The sequence below is a fragment of the Thermobia domestica genome, chromosome 6 (assembly GCF_964235325.1).
Source record: "Thermobia domestica chromosome 6, izTheDome1.hap1.1, whole genome shotgun sequence".
Lineage (NCBI taxonomy): Eukaryota > Metazoa > Arthropoda > Insecta > Zygentoma > Lepismatidae > Thermobia > Thermobia domestica.
Window position 1 is genome coordinate 279,481,937 of NC_137459.1, and position 24,762 is coordinate 279,506,698.

The window sequence follows — 24,762 nt, forward strand, 5'->3', positions numbered from 1 at the left end:
GCAGGACAGCTCTTTGAAAAACAGTACTGTACTGCGAAAATCAGTACGTCTGGTTACCCTAGCCCATCCGTACGAGTAACGCAGTATGGCATTTTAGCCAATGTTACCTTATATGAAAATATTCATAACTTATAGCTGTCAAGTAAAAATGTGTCCTTGCATTTACATAAAGCAATTCAGAAAGGGCAATAATAATAATAATAATAATAATAATAATAATAATAATAATAATAATAATAATAATAATAATAATAATAATAATAATAATAATAAAAGCGATAGTAATAGTAGTACGGAAAATTGAAGTGATAACATTTGTTCACATATTCTAAGTTTCAGACCTGAAAGTAACGCGTTACTTTCGAAGTAAAGTAACAGTTACTTTTTGGGGGCAAGTAACGCGTTACATTTTAGGAAAAAGTAAAGTAACTTGTAACGCGTTACATTTTTACATGTAACTTACCCAAAACTGTCCATGGGAAAATTGTTCACTGCTCGGGCCAAGATTGTTTCTGACTGTCGACAGATGGATGCCGTTTATGGCAGACCTTTGCCTGAAGTACTGCCCAAAGTTTGTAGTCCAACGGGTTAAGATCCGGGCTGCTAGAAGGCCAATCAATGGTAGAAATGAAGTGAGGGACGTTCCGCGCCAGCCAGTCCTAAGTTGGTTTCGCTGTGTGGCCTGGAGCGGAATCCTGTTGGAAGGTCCACCTTTCTCCAGGGAACATGGTAGCAGATAGTGGTTACACTATAGGTGTTAGCACTGTGTTCTGGTATACCTTGGCAGATGTTTTAACACCTTGTTCGCAAAAATACAGCTGGGTTGTGCTTGAGTAGCTCACTCCCCACCAAACCATCACTGAGGCAGCATGATGTGTTGGGTGTCATCCAGAAGTCCTAAACGGCAGAACTCCTAAAAATATAGGCACTAGACCTGAATTTTAGTACTTCTGCAGTTTAGGACTTGTGGCACGGTATGATTTTTAGGATTTCTGCCGTTTAGGACTTGTGCCGCGATATGATTTTTAGGACTTCTGGCGTTTAGGACTTCTGCCTTTTAGGACTTGTGCCGTTTAGGTCTTGTGCCTTTTTCATTCACTTGCTTTAGTTCTGAAATTCGCCACCACCCCACGAAATTGCGACGATGCAGCAACTAGTTGGCAATAATGTCACGAACGTAGCTAATTCCAACAATAACAACTATATTTGTACTACTAAGATTATTATTATCACTATCTGTTCTGCACTTATACGTGAATTACATAATACAACTTATTTCATTCTAAGAATTAATTACATAATTAGTTAAGAAATTCGTTTCTTTCGAATGGAGATACGAGAATCCCAAGACAAATTCCTAAAACAAAAATAAATAAATAAAAAATTGAAAAAATGTTTAAAAAGCATATTTTACCAGACTTCTGAAAGCAAGAAAACATTCAGAATTTCAATATATACTGTGTGGAGCGAATTTTATTAAGAGTAAGACAAAAATCCACCAAAGTTTACTTAATTAAGACAAAAGCTCACTAGACATTTCACGAGTGAACATTAAATACCAACGGTATACATAAAGAACGCAGTAAATTTAAAATTGAACAAAGAACATTTACTATGCAATACATTGGGTGACATTCATAAGTTCTAAACGGCACAAGTCCTAAAAATATAGGCACTAGACCTAAATTTTAGGTCGTGTGCCATTTTTGCAGAAATTACTACATAGTCATTTAGGGGTGTAGCCTGCAATTTTTTCTAGGGGAGCTTGATTTTTATATATTAAAAGCAAATCAAAAGTTCATTTCCAGATTACAAAAGCTTCAATAAGACAATAAATTTATACATATTACACATGTACATAAATACATAATATTATTGTATTTCCAGTTACTTCCTTTTTGAAACCTGGACCTTGACAGAGCGTAAATTTAAAACCACAGCTTGTGGGAAATGTACGAATAAGTTAGTTATAAGAAATCGGAAACTGTTCATGGAAGTCCATTTGTTTGACTGTATTTATCTTCTGTACTCTTATATAAAAGAGTAAAGATGAGTGATTTTTGGGCATACTACTACAAGTAGAGTCGATAAATTTTAGTTATAAAATATAATTTTCTTATGAAAGCAGTACATAAGAAATAATTTTTGGAAATAAGTATCGTAAAAAGGGTGGGGTAAGATTTTTTTAAAGGGTAGTGTATCTCGCAAGTTTCTAAAGCTAGTAAAATAAAACTTGGCATATAAGCTTCCCTATTAAAAAAAAAAAAAAAAAAACCTGAAAATTGAAAATTGAAAATTGAACACATAAAAGGGAAAGAGCAAAGGGAGCACATTTTTTTATGTTCGATTTCCCCATTACTTACTCAGAAAATATGTAAATAAATTAAGGAAGGATTTGTTTAAGCTAGATGCGTGAAACTCGACATTTGAACTTTTAACTAAAAGTAATAAAATACTATATGTTTCAGCGTCTTGAAAATTACACTTCTAAGCGAAAGGAGGGTCAGTTTCTATAATATTAAAATATCCCACTGCTTATGAGATTTGGGCAGAAAACTCTTTTTCCTTTAGGCCTCGGTTCATCCAGTTAAGCAAACGAGAGTACAAAGTGGCTGATGAATTAGGTTCTTTTAATTATTTTAACATGTTGACGTAGTTTAATTCTTTTAAAACTGTATTCTTTCACATTCTATTATAAACATATTTCATTTGCTGTAATTATTAAACACGTTTAATAAACATAAAACAGAATAACCTCCGGTCCCGGCCAGAATATGTTTTTGGTGTTAAGCCATCATTTGCCGTCCGTAACATAACCTTTGATTTAAACTTCACGTACTATCAAGACTCAAGTCTCAGAAATGTAGCATATATGAAATATACTACTTCTACTACTACTACTATACTACTACTACTACTACTACTAAATATTAATAACAACAACAATAATAATAATAATAATAATAATAATAATAATAATAATAATAATAATAATAATAATAATAATAATAATAATAATAATAATAATAATAATAATAATAATAATAATAATAATATGTACTTCTGAAATACATATGTATCTATGTGTTATTAATTCTTTCATAATCTTGAAAGAAACTTTTGATTTGTTTTTAGTTTGTAAAAATGAAGGCCCTCTAGAAAAACTTGCTGGCTATACCCTGAATGACTATGTATTGGTTTCTGTACACGTATTGTGTTATCACTTACTAGTCTAGTGTTATTTTTAGAACAAGACAATGGTTCTTGTCTTGGAATATTACTAGTTTGGTTTGGTAGTACAGTGATAGAGTGTGACCTATGATTTTATTTCCCTGTAGGGTATGCTATCTGCAATGCAATAAACTGTATATGCTTCTTCTTCCTAACAAGGCTGGGCGATAAGCCCCTGCATTTCCATTACAAATAAGGACGATATTATTTTATAAACTACTTGGTGAACCTTTGTTAATATAACGCTATTAGTTCTTACAACCTTCTGTTAATCTTATTTAACAATTGCAAAATGGAATAATTGAGAAAATATATAATGATGATGATAGTTTATTTACATAAGGTATACATACAACAAAAGGGAATCTGTTGGTCACTACTGTGTATCTGCTAAACCAGGGTCAAACTCTGTGTGTCACAAAGGTTAGTTTAACAGAGTTTAAAATAATAATAGATATTTTGTTTGACTTACAAAGATTATCATATTAGCAAAATGATTTGAAATAACACGCCAGACATAGGATAAGTCTTGGGCTATATCGCTTAGAATTGTTTTAAGAGTAAATATATCATTTATGCATTAAATTTCATTACTGGCTACTTACACGTTTCGGCCTCGTGTTGGAAGTCAGCTTCTCGTGTTCTTTTCATATTCCACGATAACTGTTTTAATTGCACACTCCGCCAAATTACCTTTCCGACCTTACAATACTTTCTTGGAAAACTTCGGCTAACATATATCACCAGACGTTTGGAAAACCGACATCCTTTACTTCAGGATACAATGCGTTATTTAGCATTTCACCCAACACCTCACCGTTACTATCATTCTCCACTTTCGCTCCTATAATCTACCACCGTTAGATCCCTCTTTACTTATCATCGCCGATTACGTCATTCATGAACATCTTCCTCTCATTCACCCATCATTTCCAGCACAGTGATTACCATTATTTACTAACATGGGACTCATTCATTTTCATCATTGAATAGAGCAGCCTCTAGGCTAAAGATAAGCTCATTTGTCTAACTAATATCACCCACGTGTTGTCCTGTGTATGCATCTCGCCACATCATTCACGCCCATTACTATATCATACGTATCGTGCATTCTATACCTAATCCTTCGTTATGATCATTAATGTTCTTTCCTTATAATATACTGCCTGATTATTTTCTTATTTATCTTCTTACTAATAACAATCATATATATGTAAAGTAACTTGGCTTCAGTTATCGCATCCTTATTGGTATGCAACCGTGCACATCACATGGCATCAGTTTGAGGGAATATTATTGATGAATTGGCAATGGCTTTCATGTTCTTGACGCTAATCCTTACATTTCCGACGATTTGAACTCACGTTTACTGAGTATGAGTGCATTCTGGGGATTTTTCGTAAAGTGTTTCCACACATTTGAATCACCCTGTTTCACTGTTATGCTACCGACATTGCAGATGTCTTTCTAGAGTATTTGAGTACAAATTCGCTATACTTAATACTCAGAACATCACTGTTGTCCGGCATCCATACCTGGCGATTATGCAACCACACACAACGGGCATGGTGTCCGCCATTTTATATTTGTTCCAGATATCGACTTAATACAAACGAATTATTGTTACCTGGTACAAGCTTATCAATTCATATCCATTTAGACCAAGTTTCACTTGGAAGATTATCCGGGACTCCCTACGTTCCTTTGGGGAACCCTTGCGCGTGCATGGTAGGATTGTGAAACATGCAAAATTCAAAGGAGCAGGTATGACTTCTTCAGTGAATTTTTTACCCGCCCTCTTTATGTTGGTTAGTTTCCGAACTATTGGCGTCCGAAACTCATTTTTCCACGCTTTGTAGATCCGAAACTATGTCCGATAGCCGAAAGTTCAAGAGAACTTTTTTTCTTGTCTCAGTGGCAGGAGTCACCTCTCAAGAGTTGTAACACTTATTTTGCAACACTCGATATCTATCTATCTATCTATCTATCTATCTATATATATATATATATATATATATATATATATATATATATATATATATATATATATATATATATATATATATATATATATATATATATATATATATAGTAAGTAAAGATCTAAGGGTTTACTTGTCCCTACCATAAATCCTTCATTGTAACCAGATTCCGGCGTTGCCGCTCTAACTCAGGTAGAACTGTATAAAGCTCTCAGTATGGCTAGCCCCATTACGGTTATCATAGTAGCCCGAGCCCGTGCAGACCTATAAACACATTACCCCACAGAAATGAGTGCCATAAGTCCATGCCTTGTAAAGGCTGTTGCGCCATGAATTTAGTTATCATTATTATTATTGCTAATATTAATATGTAATATTAGTAATAGGCTTAATAAAGATTCTCTGTATCTCTCTCACCCTATCAATTGAGTCAAGCGCTGCTAAGCGGAGGAATTCGTAACTATTACAGAAGCTGACCAGTTGCGGGAGAAAATGCAATCGCAAGAGAGCAATACGGGAAGATAGGAGCGATGCAAGAATAAATCCACTTCTCCATGTTAAGAAATAGGAGCTCGCTGCCATATGCTCAATGTTACTGCTTCCAGTGACAACGTTGGCTGCCACTGGAAATGTAAATCATCTCTTTCTTTCCGTTTTTTAATTGACTTTTTTCAGAAATGCATCAATACTGTTTTGCGCTCAAGATCAAAGGTTTATTTTTCACTGATACACTACTTTAATACTTAAAAATATTTTAAGTATTAAAAAAATGTCCGGTTGCACAACCATGCAACATTAGTACCAGCCGCCGCTGCTATTTGGTATTCTATCTTACATGTTATATGCTTAATACTTATATAGAATGGGTCTGCGTCATTTATATGTATATTGAGAGATCGGATTTTGTCTGCACGTGCACGAAAAGAAAAGCAAATTTCTACATTTTGTGACTGATTTTTTTTTAAATTTCTCCGGGGGGGGATGAATTTTCTTCGGGGGGAGATTCCCCCGGGCCACCCCCTGAATTCACCCCTGCCTGGCTATATGTCCTGCCCACCTAAGCCTCCTAGAGTTAATGATCCTAACAATGTTTGGTAAGCCGTATAATTTATGTAGTTCCTCGTTATGAAGTTTCCGCCATTCCTCTTGGGTCCGAATATTCGTCTGAGCATCTTGTTCTCAAATACTTTCAGTCTATGTTCTTCCCTCAGAGTAAGCGACCATGTTTCGAAACCATACAGAACAACAGGTATGATTACTGTTTTATATATTTTAAGCCTCAAACTCCTCGACTGAATTCGCGACGACAAGAGATTTTGAACTGAATAATAACACTAATTCCCTGTTTTAGTTGACATTTAATTTCTTCGTGAAAATGATTTTCGTTATCCTAGATATTTGAAAGTATCCACTTTATCAGAAGTATTATTTAATATTTTAACGCATTCATAATTGGCCGTATTACGTTCCCAACTCACTTCCATGTATTTAGTTTTCTCTGCATTTACTTCTAAACCCTTGTCCTGCAAGCGTTTAATAAGACCTTTGCATTTCTTTCTATTGTTCTCCCATCATCCCCTATTAAATTTACATCATCAGCGTACGCATAACCTGGTACCATTTCTTTCTTTACCCTAGTGCTCTCAACGGGTCGGGTCGGGTTCAAGACCGACCCGACCCGACCCGTGACTAGAATTGACTGACCCGACCCGACCCGAGTGACCCGACCAGTGATCCGATCCGATTGACCTGACCCGACAACTCGACCCGAGCTGACCCGATTGACCCGACTCTACAACTCGACCCGACTAACCCGACCCGAGCTGACCCTATTGACCAGACCCGATAACCCGACCCGATTGGCCTGACCCGACAACCCGACCCGAGCTGACACGATTGACCCGACCCGACAAACCGACCCGAGCTGACCCGATTGACCCCGATCCGACAACCCGACCCGAGCTGACCCGACACGACAACCCGACTTGAGCTGACCCGACTGACCCGACACGACAACCCGACGCGAGTTGACCCGACCCGACCTGACCCATTTGAGAGCACTAACTACTCCTTACATATATGTAATAACAATAAGTAAGATGTAGTACCCAAATAGTATAACAGTTGAAGTACAATGACATTATATTTCTGTTCCCATGTTACCTGCTATTTAGTGGGGAGGAAAGCTTTTATATATAAATATTTCGATGGGGTAACTTGCAACATCTGTTGCAACATGCCGCATGCCATTGAAATAGAAATTTTTGCGGTTAAGCATTGTTATATGAACAATTGTTGTTGGTAATAAAACTAAGAGTATTATTATTATTATTCCACTATTATTATTATTATTATTATTATTATTATTATTATTATTATTATTATTATTATTATTATTATTATTATTATTATTATTATTATAGGACAACAGTGATGGCTTATTGCTTGCAGTGCCTAGTAGTAGTTGTTTCCTTTCATCTTCTCAGTTAGAACTTCAGACTGCAGGTCAAAGTGAGCTTCATGGATCACCTGCAAATGCATCTAAGAAGATAGTGTAGAATCCTTCAGATGATCTCCTGAACATGTATGGTTCTATCCAAAATCTGGAACTAGAAAACTGACAGCTCGGAAAAGGAAGAGATGTGCTATTCTTACAAACACTCTAGAAAAAAGTACTTTCGAAATGAAAAAGAAGCATCTAAAAGCAACCGAAAACGTAAAATCATCAGCTGAGAAGAATTTATTCTCAAGTCGTCTGTTTGGTTTCTGAAGAACCGTACGAAGAACAGGATACAGAAGAAGACTGGGTACAGTGTTTATGTTGTGAGAAGTGGTCTCATTGGTCGTGTTCCGAGAGAAATCCGTACTACATCTGTATAGATTATAGACATTGACTGCCACAGTGAAAATGAGTGAAGCGATGTTCAAGCTGTAGATTTGATAGCATTAAATTTCTGAATCAAGTCCGATTGTTGCAACTTACCCCAGATGATGTTGCAATTTACCCCATGGGTGGGGCAAGTGTCAACAGTCGGACTTAGTTCAAAAAGTGGATGCTATCAAAACTGCCGTTCGATGTTTTGCACTTCTCTTTTTTTGGTATGTAGTTAAGGCATGTACCTTTTAGTACACTCAATATAGTTTTTATATCTATAATAATTTTCGAGTAAAAAAACAGACCTGAAAATTGTTGCAACTAGCCCCATCTTCCCCTACAATCACTTTTTCAAAAAAAAATGTATAAAGCCAGTAAAGCAATTAACATGTAGGTCTATTTTCGAAGATAATATAGGAATTTTTCGTGCTGCTAATTATTTATTTTTAAAAAATCAGATGCTGAAACCAATCGATATAGCGCAGTTTAAGCAATTCAGTTTGTTTTATTTAAAAAGAAAACTCTCTATTTACAAATTTGATTGTTCCTATGTATTAGAGCAGTCTTCGAAAAATCAGTGCCTATTGTATTTCTAAAATATAGCTGGAGCCGCGGTGGGTCAGTGGTAGAGCGTTCACCCCTGGTGCATGGGGTCTCGGGTTCAAACCCTGCTCCCGCCAAGTGAACTTTGTGGTCGATAAACGCCGTGTGCGTGGATATTCTCGGGGTTCTCCCGTTTCCTCCCACTTTCTTCATTCCACCATTTCATTCATTTCTCATAATCACCGTCTCCTTCAGCCTAACCGGCATAAGCGTGGGACGTAAAACTCAAAGATTTCATTTCATTTTCTAAAATATAGCTGTATTGATTTATTGGTATATATTTACCTTCAGTTTGTTTGAGAGAAAATTATTACAAGAACTAAAAAGTGTTTCTCTAGTAAATACGTTTTCATAGTTTAGCTATTTACGTTACTAAACAAATTTGTTTTTTTTTAATACATAAAATGGCGCCCGTATATATATAGGGTGTAACTTAATTAATATAACAAACGTCGTTAGGTGATTCCTGACACCGAAATAAAACAAAAACTATACAACAACCTGGGTGTAACACCCGAAAATTTGTCGGAAAAATGTATAAACCGCCATAACTCATGAACAAAACGTCGGATTGAAGTCGGGCAGAAGAATGTCCATTGTTTTTAGTCGTAGATTCGATTAGTGTACAGTGACGATGCAAGGATGACTTCCAAAGAAACTGGAGTATTCCTTTGAGTATTTTATCAAACGTTGAATGAAGAAATGATCAATCAAGTACAAGATTTAACATTAAAAAATAATAGTGCATCGTTCAAGTTAGAAGAACACTCAGAATTCGAAAGAAAGAGAGATACACATGTGTGATTCATCTATTTTGTCTCAGTACATAATGACGTCTCGGAAGAAGATTTTAAATGGAACGAAGTCTTTAACGTATCACACTTATATCTTCTAGGCTAATGGTAACGGATGATAAATGAACGGCTTCCTGTCCAAGAGTGTGTGAAAAAGGAAAAATAACTTTGATCCAGATTAGGTTTAAAACGACTGTGCATAGGACAGTCAGGCGGCATGTAAATAAATATAACATCGAAAAATGCAAAGATCATATGTGATGAACGAGTGTACAAGGAATTCTCCACATGACCCAGGGATTCCAAATATTGTGTGAATAGATATGGGGCAAAAGTAAGCTGCATTAAACGGTTTCTTCCTCGTAATATGTAATTCCGTGGAATATGGTACTTCTGTGCACAGAAGCAACAAAAGTGGGGAAACAAGGGATGTTGTACACGTTGCATAACGATACCAAGAAGTGCGCTGGAATAGTATACTTGATTTATCCGTTAGATGAATCTTCTCCCAGGAATACTTTTGATGGCGTTTTCCCCTTCCTTCGAGTTGGCAAACCTCAACTTTCCCTGAGCTATGAAAAACTTCATTGCTATTGTGAATATACCAAAATACTATCCTAGTGTAGACCACTTACATTTTGATTTTATCATTGCCGGAGAAATTTTCTCAAAGGAAGCTCGTTGAAAGTACATTTTAAAAAAAGGATAGTCTTTTTTCGACATTCTAATGTATTATCTGTCAGGAAAGTAAATGTACACCTATTTTTCGAGTCTGGCATTCCTGCTCTCCATCCGTGGAGAGTATGAGAATTAAATCAATCAAATGTTTACTGAGGGGAAAAGAAAAGTTTAATCTGAATAAGACATTGCAGAGGGACACAAGCTGTGAATAAGAATAGTGCATAGTGTAAATAAAGGACGACACCAAAAGAGAAAGCCAGAAACAGCTGTTAAACTTAGAAAAAAAGAGTAAAAATTGTTGAAGTGGGAACATAAAACACAAATACAACAAACACACCGATAACTAAACGATCATCATGCCATGATCTTGGTGTAGTAGTTAAGGTGCTGGCTTACAAATACAAAGGTCGCCAGTTCGAATCTTCGGTGAGGACATTTTAAAATTTTTTTGTTAATAATACATGCAGCTCATGAGAGATGGTAAAAGAGGTCGTATTTAGTCTTTCGTAGCAATTATTATTGGTAATGTTTAGGACTGATAATACTTTTTGTCTTTGCGTATTGCTTTTATTCTTTTCTTCATTTCAAAAGAAGAATATCCGAACAAATGCCACAAAATTCCTCATACTTTGAATGTAAACGCAATTTGCAATTAGTAAAGAATAAAAATTGAACGTTCCGATGTAGCTGCAAAAAGTAAAAAGAAAAACATGGAAGTAGACCATACTCATGGTTATTAAAAATACAATTTCTACAATGCCTTACACCTCCCGACCACGTTTCTACGTTAGCAAGTAAGAGGTTTGGGTTTAGGTCAGGCTGATCAATACGTTTTGCAAAGGGGCCCGGTTTAGCTCTGACGCACCACAGGTGCGAGAAGGGAGCAAAACACTTTTTCTCTCTCCCTCTGTGTGTCTATTTATCTAACTATCTGTATATATATATAACGCTATTTGTGAATGCCATAACCACCCTAATTTTTAGCGGATTGAGACGAAACTTTTCACAAACATTAATTGTTGAAATATCTTCAGTTTGTTAACCAGAATAATCAGATGAAAATGTTCAAAATGGCGGCCCTTCAAACTCTCAAAAACTTCCAAGGGAACCAAATTTCGCCCATAAATGGGATTCAGAAAGTTTGAATAACTTTTCCTCTTTTACTGAAATATATGTGTGCAGAGACTTATTGAAATATTGGACCCGATTAATCGCATAAATAATGTTCACGCCCTTTCGCTACGGTCAGGCTTTTTTTTTTTTTTTTTTTTTGCAGGAGGGGGTTATTTTCATATCGGAACAAGATGATTGTTAGTGATGATATGAAATTACACATTGAAAGTGAAGTAACTTGTGAAACGTGCTATTTTAAAGAATAATATAATAAATGTGCTTTCCCCTAACACAGAGAACTATAAATCATGTATTTCGTGTTCGCGAGCCTGAATGGCGAGGAGTGTTATTTGTTTTGCTTTTTAGTAACACATTGCATTGCAAATAAAGGTAGGCAACATTAGTAGTAAGTAAAACAACAACAACAAAAATTATAATAATAATAATAATAATAATAATAATAATAATAATAATAATAATAATAATAATAATAATAATAGTTGGTGTTGTTTGTGGCAAGGCAATATCTTCCTCAATTCTTCTTCAAACGTAATAATTGTAACGCCATACCTCCCTTACAAACAAAATATTAGCAATTTAGATCGAGAGAACGGGAAATTGTAGAGTGATGGGAGCAACATTGGACAGTATGCACTCATAGTAATCAGAAAAATAAGCGATTTCAATGCAAAATGAACGAAGAGTCATTGTCATGGGTAGTCATGGAGCCACGGCAGAGCTCTCTTTAGGCAAAATGTCGATAACTTATATCGAGAGAACAGGAGGTGATAGTGAGATGGGACCAACATTGGACACCGTGAACCCATAAGGCGCATCGAAAAAAATTAGGGGGGCGCCAGCCAGCCTTACTTATTTCCACATAATAATATAAAATTATATTGTCAAAATACACACACGAGTTAGCTAGTAATATTTCATATTATTATTATTATTATTATTATTATTATTATTATTATTATTATTATCGACAGCGTCTTTTCATTACGTGTGCATATTTGACATGAAGCCAAAGAGAAGATCCATCATTCGCAGAAAGAATAAGAGTAGTCAGTTACTTTAACTGTGAACGACAGCGAAAAATACGAAAAGAGTGATTACCTGTAGCCAGGGGCCGATCCAGGGGGGGCGATCGGAGCGATTGCCCCCCAGAAGAGGGAACTTTTTTCATTTCATATATATAAATAAAACCCATCTCAAAGTTTGGAGCCCTTAAAAGTAACAGTATGACAACCCCCCGCCCCCCCCAGAAGTCGGTCCTGGATCCCTCTCTGCCTGTAGCGAAAAGAAACAATACTTTCTCTCAAATGGATAAAAAATCAAGCCGAGATAGATTAGAACTCGCATGGACGGCGCGAAAAGTCAGTGCTTTGTCCACTTTTTTTCTTTAACTGACTCACCGAACGTGTTTCAGTAACTTACTTATTGCTAATTTTACTTGCTTCACTCGTTTAACTTGCTTTTTCTAATAACTTATAACGACAGGGACACGAACACAGAAACATAAGGAACAGTTAAAAATCATAGATGCTCTCCCGCCAGGGATCGAACACGGGACACCATACAAAAAAGGCACACTTGCTAGTCACTAGACCAGCGGGCAGGGCACTGCTCACATTCTGTGTCGTTAGGGATTACGACCACTGTATTGCCAGCTATTACTTCTGTGGGTTGTATACTATGATCACATGTTTCTTCTTTGCTGGAAGAGTTAAACCTACATTCTATGTAATACATGAGGTATTTAGACCTACATGCTCTTCATATAATGTAATAAAAGGGTCATGCTGGGAATAAGAAAAAGAACATTCCTTGGACAAAACGGAAACTATTGGCATCAGAAATATTTATCTACGAGGCATGCGCAGTAGTATATTTCAGAATAGTTACTCTTTAGTTCAGTAAACGAAGAAAGGGGTATAAAAAAGCAAATATGTCCCGTCAACGAGATCGACCAGAGTTGACAAGAGGCGGAAGCAGATGTGTACTAATACAACAACTTGGTTAAATTGATAATTGGTTCTTTATTCTGTAGTAGATCGTATCACAACTTTACGGGAGAGCAGAGAAAGACTTACTAACGCTGTCATATAGTAAGCTTTAGTGACACGATCATACAGACACAAATGGATGTAACTGTGAGTACTACAACTTGGATTTAACGAAAGCCGTTTAGATATTCAGTGGTTTGCAGGGTTGTATAAGACAAAATACAATTCTTCATACCTCAGCTTCCAGTAACTAGATACATGCAATTTCTAGATAGATACTGAAACTGCTGTCGGATTTTAATACATGACGTATTGCAGGATGCAAAATGCTTTGCATTACTTGTTTGTTTTGTAGACAGCTACTAGCTTAGTGTTCTGAAAGGTTGTGTATAAACTAGGGATAGTCAATTCCGGAATTATTACTTTTCGGACTCCCGAAAGTAAAACCGGACAAATTCCGGAATTAGGAAAATTCCGATTTTGGAATAATTCCGGAATTTGGAAAAATCCGGAATTTAGAAATTTCTGATTTAGTTTACATTCCGGAATTCGGAAAAATCCGATTTTTTTCGAAATCCGGAGTTTTTCTCAATTCCGGAATTTTCTAAATTCCGGATTGTTTCCGAGTTCCGAAATTATTCTAAATTGCGGAGTTTAACTGAATTTCATAATTTTCCGAAATCCGAAAAGTGAAAGTTCCGCTTCCGAAAAATGAATTTATTTTGGTTAATATGAATCGTGGCGGTAATTGCGACTTCTTTGAAAGAAATGGGGTGTATGAGAATTCAATCTGTCATATTTGTGGTTTCGTGTGGAGAAAAAACAAACTTGTGAACCAGCGGTTTAAGAACAACTCAAGTTATTAATGTAAACTTTTCCGACTTCATAAAAGAAATACGAAAGGCATTTTGAATCGAAGAAATATAACATACAAGTTTGCAAGCGGAGACAAAGAAACCTAACGTAACCATACAAAAAACGAATCTTTTACCGCGTAGCGATCGCGGTTCAATGGTGAAGGTGCATGTGCGAATGCACATTGTAATTTTTTTTTTTTTTTTTAACTTTAGGATTTTTGATGGCGATTGATCAAGCGATAACATATGTTTTATTATATTCAGATATTTGAATACTCGGATGTTTCAATATTTGAACTATCAAATCTTCAGGAATAATAATAATAATAAACTAATAATAATTATTATTATCTCGTAGAAGATTAAAAGCTAAGAGCTAATTATCGCTCAGGTCATACCATTGGAAGCAGAAACGTGACATTTGGAAATAATATTTCGGTTTGGTTTAATGTTGCTCACGAGAAGAGGAGTTTCTCATCTCGTTTCTAAAACAAATAAAATAACATGAGAATTAACATTTTACATTCGAGACGGGTCAAGGCTAACTCAAAATTTTCGTCTGTCTTTGGAGATGGGTATCGAGACGAGACGAAAAGTATGGTAAACATTTCCTGTCTTGCCTCGATTCTCGAAATAGTTTATGTCCATTCTTTAAGTAGCAATTGCTCTGTAGACTGAATCTCATAGGCTATTTCGTTACATTATATTTCAGAGCTCATTGAATTATGCTCTGTGTAGGTATTTTGTAGCAAAGCTTTTATATTTACCTCTGCATATCCTAAAAATTAGTTTATTATACGCCTTACTGTTGCGTGATATTCAGTTATATTTATTAAAGTTATTTTCCCTAAAACATACAGTAGAATACTTTCTACATGAAACTTCAATGAAACGTTGTAGTTTAAAATGGTAGTTGCAGAGGTGTGTCTTGTAGCAGTAGCGTAGCCAGGATGTGTGTTTGGGGGGGCAAGTGCTGTTATAGGCACATATAGAAAAATTACAAACAAAAAATATATAAACATAAAAATATATAAAAAAATTAAAAACATCAAAGTACCAAAGTACATTGTCGGACCTCTTTGGGGAGATCCGGCCCCTCCGGGACCCCCTTTCCCTACGCCACTGTCTTGAAGGTACGGAACCCTTTCCCCGAAATATCTACTTTTAAGTAAGTTTTGCCAAATTTCAACGGCAAGCTTAAAACCTTTTATTATTATTATTATTATTATTATTATTATTATTATTATTATTATTATTATTATTATTATTATTATTATTATTATTATTATTATTATTATTATTATATCAACACCGTGTATAATCTTTAAAAGATATACGGTTTGTATCTGAGTAGTAAAAGCTAATTGACTGTCGATCTCGGTCGTCGAGAAGTCTTCAGGAGGGAAGGACATCGGTCACGTTCTGGGTTTGAGTTCCGAAGGGGCAAGTTTTCGGGCTCGAGCCAAAAATTGTTAAAAGTTATAGGCTTCAGCCAAACATTTTCAAAACAGCTGGGACCAGGTTTAGGCTTATCAACGGCTCGAGCGGCTCGGCTTACAGCTCATTCACTATCGAACCGAACCAAGAAGTGAGCCGAGCCAACAGCTCAACCAACCGAGCCGATTTGAGCCATCGGCTTAGTTGAGCTGAATCGAAACGTGCCGATGGACTAATTTCAACTTAGCTGGCTTGAACCGGTTCACATGAGCCGAGTAGGGGACCCATCCCAACCGAGAAAGCTCGAGCCATCGGCTCAATTGAGCTGAGTCCATGGCTCGTTCCAACTGAGCCGGCTCGGGTCATCGGCTCATCCTAACCGAGCCGACTCGAGCTGTTCGCTCAGTTGATACGAGCCGAGCCGGTTGATATCGCTACCCGAGTTGGTCTTCTGCTTGGGCTCAAAAATTCGACAGTGAAGGTCTCAGCCTTGATTTTAAGAACAACAGTATATACTTATATTGGTGATTACGACATTTGAGGCTGTCTCGTAATAATAAAAAAAAACCTTGTCTTCTCGTTATCTAGACGAGATGAGATACAGAAAAAATGCCCCACGAGATGCACTAAAATTACGAGACGAGACGCACCCCTGTCGTGAGCAACACTAAAAAGTATTCCACATTAGTGCTTACATTTCTCATGGCTTTCGCTTTCCAGTCTAATCAGGCCATTATTTAAAAAAGAGTTAAAACGAGCTGAACGAGCGGGCCAGCCATTATCAAACTCGACTCAACTCGAAACTCGCCCAGGAAAACAGCTTGACCTTGATCGCTACGCGGTAAACGATTCGTCTTTAGTCTGGTTACGTTAGGTTTCTTTGTCTCCGCTTGCAAACTTGTATGTTATATTTCTTCGATTCAAAATGTCTTTCGTATTTCTTTTATGATGTCGGAAAAGTTTACATTAATAACTTGAGTTTTTCTTAAACCGTTGGTTCACAAGTTTGTTTTTTCTCCACACGAAACTACAAATATGACAGATTGAATTCTCATACTCTCTATTTCTTTCAAAGCAGTCGCCATTACCTGGTCAAAGACTTATTTCCACCACGATTCATATTAACCAAAATAAATTCATTTTTTGGAAGCGGAACTTTCACTTTCCGGATTTCGGAAAATTGTGGAATTCAGTTAAACTCCATAATTCAGAAGAATTCCGGAACTCGGGAAGAATCAGGAATTTAGAAAATTCCGGAATTGAGAAAAACTCCGGATTTCGAAAAAAATCCGGATTGTCCCGAATTCCGGAATGTAAACTAAATCAGAAATTTCTAAATTAAGGATTTTTCCGAATTCCGGAATTTGTCCAGTTTTACCTTCGGGAGTCCGAAAAGTAATAATTCCGGAATTGGCTATCCCTAGTTTATACACAACCTTTCAGAACACTAAGCTAGTAGCTGTCTACAAAACAAACAAGTAATGCAAAGCATTTTGTATCCTGCAATACGTCATGTATTAAACTCCGACAGCAGTTTCAGTATCTATCTAGAAATTGCATGTATCTAGTTACTGGTAGCTGAGGTATGAAGAATTGTATTTTGTCTTATACAACCCTGCAAACCACTGAATATCTAAACGGCTTTCGTTAAATCCAAGTTGTAGTACTCACAGTTACATCCATTTGTGTCTGTATGATCGTGTCACTAAAGCTTACTATATGACAGCGTTAGTAAGTCTTTCTCTGCTCTCCCGTAAAGTTGTGATACGATCTACTACAGAATAAAGAACCAATTATCAATTTAACCAAGTTGTTGTATTAGTACACATCTGCTTCCGCCTCTTGTCAACTCTGGTCGATCTCGTTGACGGGACATATTTGCTTTTTTATACCCCTTTCTTCGTTTACTGAACTAAAGAGTAACTATTCTGAAATATACTACTGCGCATGCCTCGTAGATAAATATTTCTGATGCCAATAGTTTCCGTTTTGTCCAAGGAATGTTCTTTTTCTTATTCCCAGCATGACCCTTTTATTACATTATATGAAGAGCATGTAGGTCTAAATACCTCATGTATTACATAGAATGTAGGTTTAACTCTTCCAGCAAAGAAGAAACATGTGATCATAGTATACAACCCACAGAAGTAATAGCTGGCAATACAGTGGTCGTAATCCCTAACGACACAGAAAGTGGACAGTGCCCTGCCCGCTGGTCTAGTGGCTAGCACGTGCGCCTTTGGTGTATGAGGTCCCGGGTTCGATTCCCGGCGGGGGAGCATCTATGATTTTTTAACTGTTCCTTATGTTTCTGTGTTCGTGTCCCTGTCGTTATAAGTTATTAGAAAAAGCAAGTTGAACGAGTGAAGCAAGTAAAATTAGCAATAAGTATGTTACTAAAACACGTTCGGTGAGTCAGTTAAAAAAAAAGTGGGCAATGAACTGGCTGTTTGCGCCGTCCATGCGAGTTCGAATCTATCTCGGCTTGATTTTTTATCCATTTGAGAGGAAGTATTGTTTCTTTTTCGCTAAGGCTGTCACTCTTTTCGTATTTTCCGCCGTCGTTCACAATTAAACTAACTGGCTATTCTTATTCTTTCTACGAAAGATGGATCTTCTCTTTGGCTTCATGTCAAACATGCACACGTAATGAAAAGACACTGTCGATAATAATAATAATAATAATAATAATAATAATAATAATAATAATAATAATAATAATAATAATAATAATGATAATATGAAATATTACTAGCTAACTCGTGTGTGTATTTCGACAATATAATTTTATATTATTATGTGGAAATAAGTAAGGCTGGCTGGCGCCCGCCCCCCTAATTTTTTCGATGCGCCTTATGGGTCCACGGTGTCAAACGTTGGTCCCATCTCACTATCACCTCCTGTTCTCTCGATATAAGTTATCGACATTTTGCCTAAAGAGGACTCTGCTTGGCTCCATGACTACCCATGGCAATGACTCTTCGTTCATTTTGCATTGAAATCGCTTATTTTTCTGAGTACTATGAGTGCATACTGTCCAACGTTGCTCCCATCACTCTACAGTTTTCCGTTCTCTCGCTATAAATTGCTAATATATGGTTGTAAGGGAGATATGGCGTTACAATAATTACGTTTGAAGAAGAATTGAGGAAGATATTGCCTTGCCACAAACAACACCAACTATTATTATTATTATTATTATTATTATTATTATTATTATTATTATTATTATTATTATTATTATTGTTGTTGTTGTTTTACTTACTACTAATGTTGCCTACCTTTATTTGCAATGCAATGTGTTACTAAAAAGCAAAACAAATAACACTCCTCGCCATTCAGGCTCGCGAACACGAAATACATGATTTATAGTTCTCTGTGTTAGGGGAAAGCACATTTATTATATTATTCTTTAAAATAGCACGTTTCACAAGTTACTTCACTTTCAATGCGTAATTTCATATCATCACTAACAATCATCTTGTTCCGATATGAAAATAACCCCCTCCTGCAAAAAAAAAAAAAAAAAAAAAGCCTGACCGTAGCGAAAGGGCGTGAACATTATTTATGCGATTAATCGGGTCCAATATTTCAATAAGTCTCTGCACACATATATTTCAGTAAAAGAGGAAAAGTTATTCAAACTTTCTGAATCCCATTTATGGGCGAAATTTGGTTCCCTTGGAAGTTTTTGAGAGTTTGAAGGGCCACCATTTTGAACATTTTCATCTGATTATTCTGGTTAACAAACTGAAGATATTTCAACAATTAATGTTTGTGAAAAGTTTCGTCTCAATCCGCTGAAAATTAGGGTGGTTATGGCATTCACAAATAGCGTTATATATATATACAGATAGTTAGATAAATAGACACACAGAGGGAGAGAGAAAAAGTGTTTTGCTCCCTTCTCGCACCTGTGGTGCGTCAGAGCTAAACCGGGCCCCTTTGCAAAACGTATTGATCAGCCTGACCTAAACCCAAACCTCTTAGTTGCTAACGTAGAAACGTGGTCGGGAGGTGTAAGGCATTGTAGAAATTGTATTTTTAATAACCATGAGTATGGTCTACTTCCATGTTTTTCTTTTTACTTTTTGCAGCTACATCGGAACGTTCAATTTTTATTCTTTACTAATTGCAAATGGCGTTTACATTCAAAGTATGAGGAATTTTGTGGCATTTGTTCGGATATTCTTCTCTTTTGAAATGAAGAAAAGAATAAAAGCAATACACAAAGACAAAAAGTATTATCAGTCCTAAACATTACCAATAATAATTGCTACGAAAGACTAAATACGACCTCTTTTACCATCTCTCATGAGCTGCATGTATTATTAACAAAAAAATTTTAAAATGTCCTCACCGAAGATTCGAACTGGCGACCTTCGTATTTGTAAGCCAGCACCTTAACCACTACACCAAGATCATGGCATAATGATTATTTAGTTATCGGCGTATTTGTTGTATTTGTGTTTTATGTTCCCACTTCAACAATTTTTACTCTTTTTTTCTAAGTTTAACAGCTGTTTCTGGCTTTCTCTTTTGGTGTCGTCCTTTATTTACACTATGCACTACTCTTATTCACAGCTTGTGTCCCTCTGCAATGTCTTATTCAGATTAAACTTTTCTTTTTGCCCCTCAGTAAACATTTGATTGATTTAATTCTCATACTCTCCACGGATGGAGAGCAGGAATGCCAGACTCGAAAAATAGGTGTACATTTACTTTCCTGACAGATAATACATACCTTAGAGCTGTATGGAATACCTACACGGAGGAATACCTACGGAACTATCGTCCCTTGTGTGCCAATTGCGAGTGGCTTACAGAAGGCTGTCTTGAAGTTTTATTGTGGAATGGCTTCAGTTAGCATAGCTGAGTTGTAATAAGCATCTACGCAACTTGTGAGTGATATACATAGTCAGATGCTCTACTGTTACACGTGTAATTGCTGTATAACAGGATGGGAAATGTTGTGTTCAACGGTAGAGGGTTGTGTCCAGGTATTTAAGGTCGTGTAAAAGTGTAGACGTTGGTGTTTAAGTAAAATTGATTGTGTTAACCTGTACACGCCTGCGCGATGGAAGATTACCCTGTCCACGAGCTGGCAGATATGCAACTCATTTATGGAGTAGCAAAGGGCAATAGCCCAGAAGTGAGGCGTTTACATCGTGACCGTCGCCCTCAAAAGAGAGTAACTTTCCTTGTATTTTTCCACGCCTCCATATTCGACTTCGAGAGAGGGGTCCCTTCGGTTTCTCGTACGTGAAATCGGAGGAAATAGCCCCATATGGACAGCTGAACTTGAACACAGCGTACGTCGAATGATCAAAACCGTCTTGAAACTATCATGTGTATGGCGTAAAAACCCACATGCAACTCTAGTAAACGATCAGCAGCAGAAATTTGGTGTGGTGTGGTGGATAATTTTGTGGTAGGATCTTATTTATTATCGGTCTGCCTGTGTGGGAGTACGTATCTTTTATTTTTACGTAATTGTCTCCCAAAATTGAAAGAACATGTGCCCTTGAACATAAGACAGCAGATGTGATTTCAGTATGATAGTACACCTGCACATTTTGACAGGAATATGCAGACTTACCTAAATGAAACATTCCCAGATTGGGAGAGAAAAACCTGTGTTATGACAACCTCGTTCATTCTACCTCACGCTGCTTGATTTTTTATTTCGGGGATACGTATGAAACTCCGGCCACGACAGTCGAAGAACTTGTAGCTCGATGTAATATAGCTGCGGCAATCATCTACGAAATTTCAGATGTGCTTGATCACAGGCGGAAAAATTTGCTTCGCCGATGTCATCTTTGCAATGCGGTCAACGGTCGACAATATCAGACTGTGAACTGTTATTCTTCATAGCTGTCTCGTGTACACATACTGCATTGCGCAAATACTGTACAAGGTACCTCTGAGTATTTCACAGTTATCCTACCTTGTACAAAACAGAATAAATCGATAATTTGAAATTGTATTTCTTTCTTTCCTTGTGCAACACGCGCAACACCTTGAGTATCGTCGAATTTCATTCCTTCTGTACTCGTAGTTATTATCTTCCACGGATTTACGCATTACGGGGAGGAAATCTTTTAATCTAGCTTACTTTGGCTCAAATTATATTCACATAATTTGTGGGAATCACTGTTGTTATGTGAAGAATCCCTTATACTCTAGTTCATCGTACATGATCTTTTGCCCCTGACTGTCTTATGCACAGTCGTTATAAACCTACTCTGGATCAAAGTTATTTTTTTCTCATTTTTACACACTCTTAAGTTGAACAGGAAGCCGTTGATTGATCATCCGTTACCATTGGCATAGAAGTTATAATTATGATAAGGTAAAGACTTCGTTTCATTTAAATTCTTCTTCCGAGTCCAGGAATCACCTCCAGACGTTCATTACATTAATGAAGTTACACACTATATATATAATGATAAAAAATAATACCGATATTAGTGTCGATGAAATAGTATTTGGAGTCACTCAGACGAACAGTAACACTCCCGATGCAGTTTAAATCCATACTCAGATTCCATTGCCCTTTATGCTCAAAATGAAACTATTCTCCCCGTGCGAAGAACGGGTATTCTGTTAATAATTTATTATTAAACATCACACCATAAAATACAAAGTGTATCACGTAATGTACACGTTATACTGTTACTTGCTTAATGTATAAATGGAGGATGAAGGACTATTATTGGATCAAAAGATCCAATATATTTCAGACAATAAATTTCTTGTAGGCTTTATATCTGGAGAACAACATATAGTGTACCCAAACCTAAACTATGACTGAACTCAGTATGGTGTGCTTAGTGCCTGAATAAAACGAAAGCTCGATTTAGGGGCCATTCAAAAATTCTGTTGCCCTTGATCCAAAAAATCTAATATATTTCATTCAATAAAAAAAAATCTTGTACGTCTTATATCTGAAGAACTACATATAGTGCAGCCAAACCAAAACTATCACTTAACTCAGCATGATGTGCTTATTCCGAAAGTAATACGAAACCTTGATTTAGGGACCGTCCAAACGTTTGTAGCCCCTGATCCAAAAAGTCCAATATATTTCATTCAATCAATAATTTTATTGTATGTCTTATATATGGAGAACTACATATAGTGTAACCCAACCCAAGATATCACTTAACTCAGTGTGATATGCTTATTGCGTAAAAAATATGAAAAGTCGATTTAGGGACCGTCCAAAAATTTTGTGGCCCGTTATAAAAAAAAATCCAAAATATTTAATTAATCGAAATTTTTCTTTTACTCCTTATACCTGGAGAACTACATATCTGGAGAAAACTCGATTTAGAGACCGTTCGAATATTTTATGGTAACTGATCCAAAAATTAATATTAGCCAAGATCATAATACTTTGATCCATTTTTTAGATCATTCCTAAAATTCTTGTTTTTATCCAATCTTTCTTTTAAACAGTATCACTCTCTTTGTTCTCAATTTGAAATTTATCAAGCAATTATAAAGCATTGCTTATTATCCAATTTGTATTCGGTGTAGAGCTTCAATTTTCTCAAAGTTTCAAATAAGATAATAAAATATGATTTACTATCGGAATTCGTGTCAGGTATTATTATTACTTTTATTGGTGTTTTCCTTTCTTTCAATTGTTAAAACAAGAAACTACCTTGCACTGTCATAAAATATGTGCTCTTTTCCAATAGCATAATAAGTGCTCATATAATTTTGAACTTTAAAATTAAGGATTGAATCAGTACAAGAAGTACAATTTGGATAACGAATGACTTATAATTGATGTTTAGTGGCGTACTGAAGTAAAGGGATTAAGGACTTTGAAACCCCCCTTGAGCAAGGTATTATGTAAAATTAAGCACGTTTATCATATTAGCACGTTTATATATATAAACACTTGATATTATATAAACTTGTGTTCCTAAAGCCCCTGAACCCCCTAAACATTTGCGTAGAGTACTGATTGTGTTTCTCTTATTATTTGAACCGTTTTATGCTTTGAACGAAATTTGAAGTGCAGGAACCCTGTGAAGGTGACCACCTTTACTATAAAAATTTCTTTAATGGTTCTTAGTTTTTCTTCAAAACAATCAATAACGAACGAAAAATAAATGATTGAGTTTGATTTTAAATCGAAATTTGAAATACCACCAAAAAGTTGGCCCACCCAACCTTATTTTGTAAATGACTCTTAATAATTTTCAAAACAAACTATTTCCTCTTCAAACCAATCAATAAGAAAGGAAAACATGTTATTAGCTTGAGTATTGAATCGATATTTAAAAGCAGAAAAAACAGTATGAAGTTGACCACCAAATGTATCCTGGAAATAGATATATTTTACTGGTTGTTTTGAAACAAGTGATTTTTTCTTCAAAATAAGCAAACCGCCCCGAAACAAATCACCTTCATCAACATTATTTCTTAATTATATTCTTATGTTTTTCGAATCAAATTACTTTTCTTCCAAACAAGCAACAACAAATCCATATCAAACGATTGATTTTGGTCTTGAATCGAAATTTGTAAGTAAAGGAATCAGATTGAATTTGATCACATTCTAAATTTATTTTGTAAATCTCTTTCTCTATTTTTTCGAAACAAGCGATTTGCTCTTAAAAACAACCAATAAGAAACGCTTGGCTTCGGTTTTGATTCGAGACTTTAAAGTGGAGCCAATATGAAATTCCATCACCCATTTCTCTTGAAAAGACTCTTTATGTTTTTCGAAACAGACTATTCTTTTTCAAAATAATTAGTAGCATACGCATATCAAACAATTGATTTTGATTTTCAATCAAAATTTTAAGTGGAGGAACAAGGGTAAATTTGGCCATATACCAACTTTATTTTGTAAACATCTCTTTATGTTTTAAGAAAGATACGATTTTTACTATTTTTCTTCAAAAAAGTCAATAACAAACGAAAAACAAACGATTGGCTTCCGATTTCAATTCGAAATTTGAAAGGAGGCAACTTAACATAGGTGCATTGCTTCGCTTAAAAAAAAAAAAAAAAATCCAAACGCAAATTCTAAGCCTACAGTTTTAAAATTGCAGTTACATGTACATACTTCAACTTAGTATACATAAAAAATTACAGCATTATAAAAATATCAGACAAATAATATTATTTATTCGGTATTGAAAACCTCGAATCAAC